This window comes from Phasianus colchicus, chromosome 1 (assembly GCF_987193195.1).
Source record: "Phasianus colchicus chromosome 1, bPhaCol1.hap1.1, whole genome shotgun sequence".
Taxonomy (NCBI): Eukaryota; Metazoa; Chordata; class Aves; order Galliformes; family Phasianidae; genus Phasianus; species Phasianus colchicus.
Window position 1 is genome coordinate 42,259,418 of NC_143436.1, and position 11,857 is coordinate 42,271,274.

An 11,857-nucleotide genomic window follows, 5' to 3' on the forward strand; every position below is an offset into this window, starting at 1 on the left:
GCTCCTTGCTTTCTTCTCTTGTGTTTAGTTAAACTCCTTAGAGCTACTCCATAAATTCCTGTTGAACATAACATCCTGGAGGGCATCACTAGGAGATTGCACAAAAATAGTGATTTTATTTGCCCATTACTGTTGCATTAACAATATTTTAGAGAAAGCCACTTTGTATTTCCTTTTATTAGAAGATTATTAGTGATACAATTATAGCCAAGAGTTATTGTGGTTTGCTATGTTTCTTTTGCTCCTGATCTTTTTTTCCAAATCTTCACATGAATTTTAGTGTTTTATGTATTTAAAAAAGTATTTACATGCATAAAAGAACACTATAAAGAAAAAGTTCCATACCTCAAAATCAAATAAGCTTTTTCATGAATGCTTAATTGCTTAAATTTCACAATACACTGAACATGTTCAGCCAATAAGGCATATTTTTAGAGGTGGCTTTTGGTATAATACCAGATATTTCTTTCTCTTTTAATGACAGTACAAGTTTAACACCCTCTTCCACCTCTTCTTTGTCAGTCTTCTTTCTGCAACATATTTGCTAGACCAAATTACACCATCCAGACACTCTACTATGAATGGAAAAGATTGCCTTCCCAGAAGAGCTCAGAGAGATATAAATTGGCTGAAACAAATGTGGATATTCTATCACAGAAAGGGATAAAGACACACACATCACTAAGAAGAAGGTACAGGGCACCCCAGCTTATCCAGGACCACAAAAACACTGAGCAGACGGGAAGAAGTGAGAAAGAATCTGCAAACAATTAAAAACTGAGGAGTCTGTAATTAAATCTTTTGGAGGGGGGAACAATGCAAGGAGCTCTCTGAGAGTGTGTAAAGGTGTTGGCATACATACTCTGCAATATTCACAATGTCTGTAAAGATTACAGTATCATTAGATTCCAAAAAAAAAAGAAAAAAAAAAAAATAGTAAGGAAGATGGACAGTTTCAAGTCAATTAAGATACATACGATTGTTTAGGAATTTTTTTGGAGGGTGGTAATGAATTATCAATTATATAGAAGTTCTACATTCTTAATCAACTTTTACTTAAATAAGTGGCTTTATTATTTATTATGGTAGCTGATTAGTGATCAGCTAAAAAAAAAAAAGTGATATTTTTTTCTAGTCAATTTCTGAGAGTTTAATCTGTGCATTTATCTATCAGATCCATGAAAAAAAACAGTGATACGCTGATCATGAATATGTTTGCAAATAGAAAAAAAATAAAATTAAAGATCAATTTTTCAGTGTTCTCCATTCATTGTTTGATTTTTTCCAATGTTTCTTGTTCAGTTTGATCACACCAGTCATTATTCAACTTCAAATTATGTCCAATTCCAGAACTTCTGCCATCAGTCCTTTTTTTGAATTTATTTTTCATACTCTGATTATTGTTTTTTTCTAGTCAGTTAATTCTAAAAATCTTCCCATGCCTGAATTACGTGCTGCTGTTAACTCAGAACACAGGCAATTAAATTTCAGTCTTCAAACTTTCCTCTTTCTATATGATCAGTATTTTTCTTTTACTACTCATGATAATCGAGTCTTGAGCATAAAGAAAAACAAAGTTGTTTAGTTGGCTGGTCAGTTTTGACTGTGTTATAAAAATAAAATGACAACAAAAAATCTCTGATATAAAATTTAGTGAGAAAAAGTCTTTTCTCAGATGTCCTCAAATTTCCTTCTTAGACAAACCATCACATAGCTAAACAATCATGAATAAATAAATTAGTTGCATGCTTAAAAATATTGTAAGGGTATTAGATCAAGTCAAACTGCAGGTAGTAGGGTTCCATTTGTTTCAGATGTCATACAAAAATAAAAATAAATATGTTTTTTTTGTTATCTTTTTCTAAGAAATATTTGTATTTTTTCTTCAGTTATTCATGAAAATATACACTATTATGTGCAATACCTCAACGCTTATTTTAGTTATTAGTTCAAATCAAGTAAGTTCAGCAACATTTTCATATGGGTCCTTTAATTAGACTTTTTCTTCTTTTTGCTTTCCTTTTTGCTTTTCGCTTTTGCTTTGCCTTTTGCTCTTTGCTTTTCCTTTTACTGTCTCTTTTGCTTTTTGCTTTAAGTTCGCATAAACTCAGGTAATATTTTAATGGAATAGATCACCATCAATTCCACTCATCAGAGAGAGATGGAAGTATAAGCTTTTAAGTGGTTATAGTTCTCTTTTATGATGTCCATAATAAATAGTTTCATAAAATGTTTCTCTACTCCACATTTCTCAGATCAATCATCTTTTAGCATTTGATTTTTAAGATTTTGTACAAAACAAAAAGTGCTACCTTTTTCTCTTCCAGGTTCCAACTGCAATTGCTGAAAACAGAGTCAATTACAGTCTGAGTTTGTAACAACAAGCTGAATATTTATCAGATAAACTCTACTGATTTTCCTATTTCTTCTCTGACTCCATCAAGATAAAGTCTACTATACAATGAAAAGCGGCTCTTGCCACTAAGTGGACTCCACCTGAAGAATTAATGTGCAGATCTTTCAGCTTAACTTTAAGAAAAAATACATCTATTTTTAATGCAAAAGATAGGGTTGTGAATTTTCTGATATGCTACATTTCCTATCTTATAAATATTTAGGCAATAATTAATTGCAGAAGGCTATTTCCAACTGGCCTGAGGTTTGGGCAACCTGTGTTAAACTGGCCCAGCTTTCAGCAGGAATAGGACCAGATAATTTTCTCTAACAACCTGAGTGAATTTTTGTCTGTATATAGTGTTAGGAATATGCATTTTATATCTATACATAATGTACAATTTCTCAAGCAGAGAAAGAGTTAAGCAGCCTTGTGAGGAGTAAAGTTATATAAAAATACAAATTCTTCCTTAGGATGAATTTGTCTGAGAAGTCACCACAGCAAGGGGTGCAGCAGCAGCCAGAAATGAAAGATATAAGGGAGAGAGACTTTATTCCAATCACCCAGCAGCTGTTTTAAAATGTGGCTAATTTCATGCCTAACTGAAGAGTTGTACTTTAAAAATAGTTTTATGAGAAAATATTTTTTAATGATAGGTTTAGGAGAAATGAAAAAAAAAAAAAAAAAAAAAAAAAAAGCATTTGTTAGTTTTGTGATACATTTTGCTAGCACAGTTGAGGATAACCACTATTCCTCCTCACTGTAAAATCAATAAGGATGTCTTGAATGCTATTAATATGGAAAAAAGAAGGTATAACAATAAGCTATACAAAATGGATGCCTGCTTCCATTTCAAGTTAAATACTTTGAAAAACATATCACCAAATTATTAAAGAAGTCAGGGGTTGAGTTTAAAGACTGACTTTTATCCAGAGACGTCAAATACATTTTTTCACCAAAAAGTGTCAGGGATGCATAACAAAACCAGTAATAATTTTTTACTAAGACACACTTGACTATTCACATTTTGTTAGTGCATTTACATTGTTTTCAGTTGTTTTCATATGCAGTCATTTAAAATTAATAGAATTTAGGTCTATTTGTTTTATATAACATTTATATTTTCTTCTACATTTTCAATAATAAAATGCTTTAATTACACAATTTCTATGATGAAAATATCTCCATTAATAAGCAACTTCTGGACTGATGCTGATGTAGGATTAAAAAAACTGAAGAAAAATTTGAGTTTTTGAGAAATTACGTCTATTGATTTGACTGAGCTCTGCAAACTGCCAAATGCCACCAGCAACAGAGAATGTATCTTTCCAGGACAAGATTTGGAATCCTGTGAAAACTATTCTCAAAAGCAAGTCTGCCTTACAGAATTACTTTCTTATTTGTCTGTTTAAAGATGATATAGTCAGTAATTCCCCAACATTTCTGTGGGCTTCAATCCATAGTTTTCTTGGGAAGATGTAATTTAGGTATTAACTAGAAGATGTGTGAAGCAAATAGGTATTGGTGCTTATTTATAAAAGTATTTTTCTTCTTGAAAGCTACTTTATAATTTTCAGTGTAATTAGCACAAGATTTTTTTTTTTTTTTTCCTGAACATTACACAATTTTCCTACTATTTTCTCTGATCATAACTTATGTTTGGACCATCATCCCCATCTTCTTGTTTACTATCCTACTACTGCTGGGAGAGGAATATGTTCACCTTACGTTCATTTCCATGCTGGTACTTACTGTGGCCTCATCGCAATGGAGTACACTAGGTGTTTGAAGCCAGGCATAACATTACAATTTGGCAGGCATCTTGTGAGCTCCATGGATATAACCATTTAATCTAGATGACAGTTTGATCTTACTCAAAGTGAACATCTTCTTTTCACGACAATTTCTATACGAAATAATTTAATCTCTTATCAATGTGAACTAGTTAATCTCTTACCTATGTGAACTATTTTTAGATGTAGACTCCTGATTTATCATCCACTGCTTTCAGCACTAGTTTCTTGGAGCTATGCTGCTTCTGCATTTTTTTACAGAAATAATAGACTATGCTCATGCATACACATCACCTCAGAGCTTCCAGCTCTCTACAGAGCCCTCATTCTCCACAAATACTTTTTCTTATATTACAGCTTGATAAAGAAAACTAACAGTTGAAGGATTCTGCTTTTTTTGAGTTCTGCTTCACTGGAAATCAATCATAATAAAGACCAAATTTTTGCTGAACATCCCCAGTCATAACTGTGATAAGAAATGAATTTTATGCAGCATTTATCATAAATTGCTTTAATCACAAATGTTAAATTCCTGTTAAAATGTATAACATGATCTTCACACAACTTCCATATCTGACTTCTCAAGGGTTAAAAAAAGTTGTGTACTAGCATTGTCACTGCTGTATAAGATGAAAAAAGAATTAGTATTTAAAAATATTTCAGAAATATAAATACAGAATTGACTATTCTTTATTTTACAATTTAATGTTAATTGCCAGAAAATAAACTTGGAAAGACCCTCATAGGTACTTACTTGTGGCATTATTTTTATTAAATTTTAAAATGTCTCTTATAATCTCTATGACAATCTCACATTGTAAAATAAATAGCTTCTTTACTTCATACATAGACTTTTTTTTCAGTGTTTTTCAATTGATATGTCCTAGGACTGATGGCATGGCAGACTCTGCCTTAAAATGCAATAGAACCATTTGGCTTTCTGATTTTTAGGTGGAGATGGTCACACAAATGTCTCTGAAGGTGTAAGAGCACTGTTGAAAGTGTTACAAGAATTTAAAAAGAAATTTTCATTCACCACTACTGTAACACTAATGCAACACAAAAAGGAAAGTAGCATGCAGTCCACAATTCAATCCCTATTTTTTTCATATAATTTCTTATGTCAAAGATTGAGGAATACACATCAGTACCCATCAGTTTATATCAGTCAGACTTTGCTTTCCATAACCATGAATATCTTTCTGATGATTCAAGTAATTACCAGCAATCAACCTTATCAACAATCTTCATCTGAATGATCCCCTGTTTTGTTCTGGTTAGATCACCCAGGATTGCTTGACCAATTCGTTCCATGTTACAGTTCTTTTTACCATTATTAAACCTACTGCCCAAATTTTGGTCCATTCATCCCTTGATACGGGAAGGTTTCTAATGACAATATACTGTAAAATAAACATTCAATTGTGAACATTTTTCTAGAAGAATCATGTCATTTGTACAGTGCAACTATTTAAGTACCACTGGATAAAACTGCTGTTTCTTTTTTGAAGAAGGAAATTCTTATGGATTTAAAATGGCATTTTATTTGTATTTTGCCTCTGAACTAGGAATTTCATAGAAAACAGATTATTCACATATGCTTTCCCAGAGCATAAAGGATATTAAAAACATTATAAATTTTATTGACACGTCTGTATTCATGTCAGCTAATTCTATTAGCCCCATTTTTACAGTTATTAAGACCAGCTGGATTATTAATTATTAATATCTGCATAATACAGAAAGTATAATTTCATCTAATGCTGTGTGTAGGCTTTTCTTCTGAGAACAGATATAATACCTCCCACTCACAAGTGCAAGCAAAAATCTTGCTTGCAATGATAAGCTGAAACTGAATATTAGAAATGAATGCATAATACCTTGAAAATGTATAGTGTTTTATCTAAACGTATCTTCATGAGTATTCTTAGGAAACTGTTTCTCTTAACCACCACCACCAACAACAAAAATAGAAACGATGAACACTATTTCATAAAAGTAAATTACACTATGCTCTGCCCACTGTGGGATACTTTGGAAATTCAGTCATCCTTACTGTGAGTATCTGCAATTTTCCTAAAAGAGTAATACTGGTTTTTAATACCATGAGTAAGATTAAAAGTTTTTTACTGATAAGAAAAAGAAATAATTAAATAAGCAAGTAAATAAATAAATAAATAAATGATACATTCCTTTACTGTCCTGGTGAAAAGTATTCCAATTCACTGTTGTGTTTCACTTTTGAAAAGATATGAAAACTGAATAGAAGTAGAAATCTGAAGATTTTCTTCCTCAACAACTGTCAAAGACACATATTCTGATTGGGTAGTGAAATGCTTCAGCATTCTGTGTGCTTTTGGAAAGTTGCTCAGTATGCAAGTGAGAGAGAATGTTGTTGGAAAACACTGTAAAAGATTACTGATTCCTCTGAAAGAAAAGGAATAGAAATGCATATTGTTCATCTATTCATTCCATCTATTTTATCTAAGAGAAGGGTATGATGAATGAAGTGCTATGCATTGGATATTCTTTGGTTATATTCTGCAAGAAACTACAGTCTATGTTTTTTTCTATTGCAATGAATGCTGATGAGACAAAATTTGATGCAACCACAAGCATTCCTTCCTCAAGCAATTCCTCAGGGTACAAACAATTATAATATTTTCAACTACCTAGTGGAATGAGTTATTCCTTTATCATCAGATACTTTGACTCCATCAAATGGTTTCAAGATGATCAGGTCATGTGTAAGATTTCCTGCAGAATTAGTAAGCTCTTTCTAAAGGTTTCACTTTTGAGAATGTATGTTTTTTACTCTTTGGAGATAGTAAAATAAAACACTTTATATTACTATTTTTCTTAGATAAATTTTCAGCTGTTTTCAACAAAACGCTCCTCTCTATTTTGAAAGTAAAATGCATGCTTATTGAATTGTTTACTGAGAATATATTTTAACTGTCCACAGGTTAAAAATTCAGTTCACATTATATTCTATTTGAAATGCCATTACTTCACTAGTGATTGCAAGGTTTGGTAAAGGAATTTCAGATCTAACCACAAGTGTTCTGATTTGCTGCATTCTCTTCAGTAGATCTAATGGAACTAACATATGGTAAAGCATTAATTACACAATTACACAAATCTGCTTTAAAACCTATTTTTTTCTGCCATACATAGGAGAACCTAGATAATTCATAATAGCCATTTGTTTATTATTAGTGTCTTTTGTTTTTACGTGTAGCTTCTGTGGCAATCGAAGAAGCTGACTAAAATTGCAGTTAGTATGTATTAAACATAGTTCATTTTGGATAGAATTATTCATAAGAATTCATTATTACTTTTTTCTCTGAACATTTAGAAAGCCCAGATCTTGGATCTCACAAGGTTAGATGTTGCACTCACAACAAAAGAAGGGGGAAAAGAAGGGAAGGGAAAGGGATAGGGACAAAGGAAGGGAACCACTACTGTGAGTGTAAACACACTGTCACTACTTCTCAGCTATAGTCTTAAACGGTGCTTTGATACTGAATGCGTTTGACAATGAAAAAAGAGAAAATAAAATCAAATAAAATATCAAGCATAGTACACAATCATCAGGCTTCAGCTAAATTGCACAGGCTGGTAGTTACACTCTCTCTGAAAACAAAACAATCTGAACTTGTTGCAAAATTGAATGACTGGATTTATTCCATTCCTGTGTGAATAATAGTATCTTAAACTCTCATGAAGAATAAATAAGATAGTTTTTTTTTTTTTTTTTTTTTTTCAGTAGAAGTCCCAGAAAAATATAGCATAAGAGGCGTGTAGCTTTTTGAAACCAATTCATTAGAGTAACATATTTTTATAATTTAGAACTTCTAAAACTTTTTTCTTATAAAACTTAAGCATCAGAAATATGTCCCAGAGAAGTAGTTCCAGGAGCAATGGTTTCTGTATGTTGATAAATTTGTCAAAGGGTGCAAAGAATCACAGAATCACAGAATCACAGAATGGCCAGGGTTGGAAAGGACCTCAAGGATCATGAAGCTCCAACCCCACTGCCACATGCAGGGCCACCAACCTCCACATTCAATACTAGACTAGGCTGCCTAGGGCCGCATCCAATCTGGCCTTGAACACTTCCAGGGATGGGGCATCCACAGCATCTCTGGGCAGCCTGAGCCAAAGAAAAAGGAAATAATATAAAAGTTCAATGTATTTCAATTATTATATTCAAAACTATTTAAACAACATTTATAAGTTTCATCCTTTTACATTTGTACAGGTTTCTTGTGACTTTCTTTTCAAGCAGTTCTCCTTCATGGGACCCTTCTTGTGTCTTTAATATTTCTAAGGCCATGCTGCAGCCCTAACTTCAGTAAGGAAAATACTTAGGGTATCCTTGCTTTCCATACTTCATCAGTGAGATACAGAGCTCATCTGTGAAATTGACCTGCAACACAGACAAAAATCATTTGGTGGTCTGTAAACATCCCTTCCTAATTTTAACATGATTCAGGATGATATTATAACTAATTATACAAGCAATTCCCAGGCTACTTCTCTCTTATCCCTAATCAGCCAGCTGCTGTCCTTTTTTTTTTTTTTTTTTTTTTTTTTTTTGCTAATAAACATGCTCTCAATCAGCTCTCCTGAATTTTTACACAGCATTTATATTCCCTAGAAGTTTGTAGCTGTCTTCTTATCATCTCCCCTAACATGTTCCTAATGTCTTTCTGCTGTTTTCTAGATTATCACACTCAGATCAAATTACATCCCTTCAAACCATCCAGTCTGTTGCCTTTCTGTTCACAAAATGAGGGACTGAGGCAAATCCAAAGGACTTGTAGATTCTGCCTTGTTTTAAAAGTTTCCCTCCTACTGCAGAAGCATTGATTTCTGGTGTATATTCAGTCCTTCTCAGAGGTAATTGAGCAGTGTTCATATCATGAGGGAGGTGTTCTCAAATACTACTTCTGAATAAAAGACATGGATAAAAAAGACTTGGTTCCAGTCCCTTCTTAAATGTCCCTGCTTAAAGGTATCAAAAATTTACTGGAACAGAAATTGATCTTTTGGAACAGATTTTACACATAATTCCAGACATGAAATTGTGTTATTCTCCGGTGTTTGTATGCATTCCAACAATGACACTTATACTTCACTGAAAATTGAGCTTTGTGGGATACAGTGCAGTACAGAAAGCAAGCAGATGGCACAGCCAATACAAAATTCTCGAGTGAACCTCCTCACTCTTGTTCAATAATATGTATTTCTAAAAAGAACAGCAACAATGAGAAAGTGCTTTGGTATTTTACTAACATTTTGCTATCCCAGAATCTGCTCTCATTGTAATACTACGGCAGATTTCTTAGGTAAAAGATCATTTTACTAACCTTCTGCCTACCCATATCACTCTTCTCAGTGGATGCAGTCACTGTCCTCTCCCTCTTTATGATCTACAGTATATTTTGCTGACCTCTAAAACACAGCTTTTTTATCTTTGCTGCTCACTTTTTTAGTTTTTGTAAGTCGATGTCTGCCTTCAGCAGGCCATTAAACTTAGTTTCCATCCCTGTTGTTGGATTTTTTAAAACACTTATGAGCTGCTTGTTTCTCTTGGGAGTAATTTCCTGTACATATTCATAACACTCTCCCAATTTCCCTTTCAAATTCCTCTTAAAGCCCTTCTCTTTTAGGAATAGAAGATCTCTGAAAATTGTTAGTGTGGTCTAAGTTCATGCTCCCCATACTTGGTCATTAGCCAAGCCAACCAATATTTCCTTAATGTCTCTTGTCCCCTTCCAAGATCTTTCACACGCACATACACATGTATGTACACATGCACTTCAGTTGCAATGACTGTAGGGCTATAATCTACCTGTTCTGTTTATGTGGAAACAAATTAATCTCCTAGGAACTGAAATAGTTGAAAAGTAGTGGTTGAAAAAAAATCTCTCCTTGTACTTTTCTAGTAGACTCCTTTAGAAAAGGTATGAGAAGTGAGACTAAACCATGATTCCTTGTTAAATAGGAACACTAATTATATTATCTCATTCTAAAAACCAATATTGCAGTCATGCATCTCCACCAAGCACCATCTTGTAATCTAGAAGGGATTTTTTTGTTTAAGCCTAGGAGCAAGTCTTGAGTGCTAGATAGACATGTGACAATAGTATTTGGTCACAAAATTTCTGTACATTCCTGAAGAAAACTGAATTCTCTAGGGATCTTCTTGTCCCAGTCTATAATTTTAACTGATACTGATTGCAGGAAAAGACGTAATATCTCATAACCTAAGTTTTATGCTAATTTTACTGAGTAGAAAGAAACCATGCATGTATTTAATCCTTCTGATTAGAAACAGGCTTGTTTCTGTGTTTGAAAATTAATCATGGGATATGATACATACATTTAACCCCAAGAAGTTATCTAAACTGCGTGGCTTCAGACATGTCACCTAGCAGAAAGGCTAAAATGAGAGACTCTGTATGTATTATATATGCGCATGTAAAGCTATATGTAATTTCTGAAGATTTTTTTCTCCTTGAATACCGAAGAATTAAAAGTGAACTAAGCCCTGACAATTTTAAGCAAAGCATAATAACATGTATATAGATCTCTAACCATAGAATGAAGTAAGGAGTACATAACTTTTTACTACTTCCACGATGATTTTCCACCAGTAATGACATCAATTCTCAAAATATTTCAACGTAAAAATTGCAATGTTACTGTTTGATTATGCCTGTTAGAAGGTATCATGGCAGCTAGAGCAGACATGACAGTTATTCTATTTTGTGAGAATGGGGTTTCCTCAACAAAGATATATATTTATTCTGTTGGTTTATCCTAGATGACCTTTTGTCCCACTATATGCATATGATACTTTAGCACAAATGCTATGTAAATATAATTATTTAGAGAGACTAGATAAACCTACTAGACTAAAAGAGAAAAAAGGAGCTGTTTTTTTTTAAGGCAGGTAGGTCTGACTAAGTGTATGCCTGGCAAACATCACTCTTGATTTTGGTTTCCCAGCAAAATTGAATTCCCTGAGAGATTTTATCACTTTTACTAACTATTAAGCACATCAGCTGAATATCCGTGTTCATTCAGATGCCGCAGATTAAAATTTGAAAGGATTTGCTTTGATACAGTTAGGATCATAACATGAGACTTTTCCCATCATAGTAAATTTGTAATTGGAATTCTATAAGTAATACATGTGATTTGAGCTCTTTTGCTGTGTTATTGAAAAGTAGTAAAAGTTGTGTCATTTAATAGTCGTGAATCTGTTTTTGAGTACTAATACTAAAAAAATAATAATAATAAAAAAATAAAAAAAAAATTGTTTCAAGTCATTTTTATACGAAATATACGAATCCCACAGATGTAACAAACATTGATTTTAGGAGGGCTAATTATTTTGATTTTTTTTTTTTTTTAATTTACTGTGTCAAGAAAATCCCTTTTTATGCTTTCTAATGATACTCATCAGTTTTGATTATCCTTCTATAATCCCAACTGATTGGTTTTTCCAAATGTTCTGTAAAATGCTCTGAAAGTTTAAAGAAACTGGGACTACAAGTAGTATGTTCTCCTCAATATTATGTATATCGTTGAATATTCAGAAACTTCGAGATACTTTGCCAGCTGAACATACAAGGAGTCAAATGCACTTATTTGT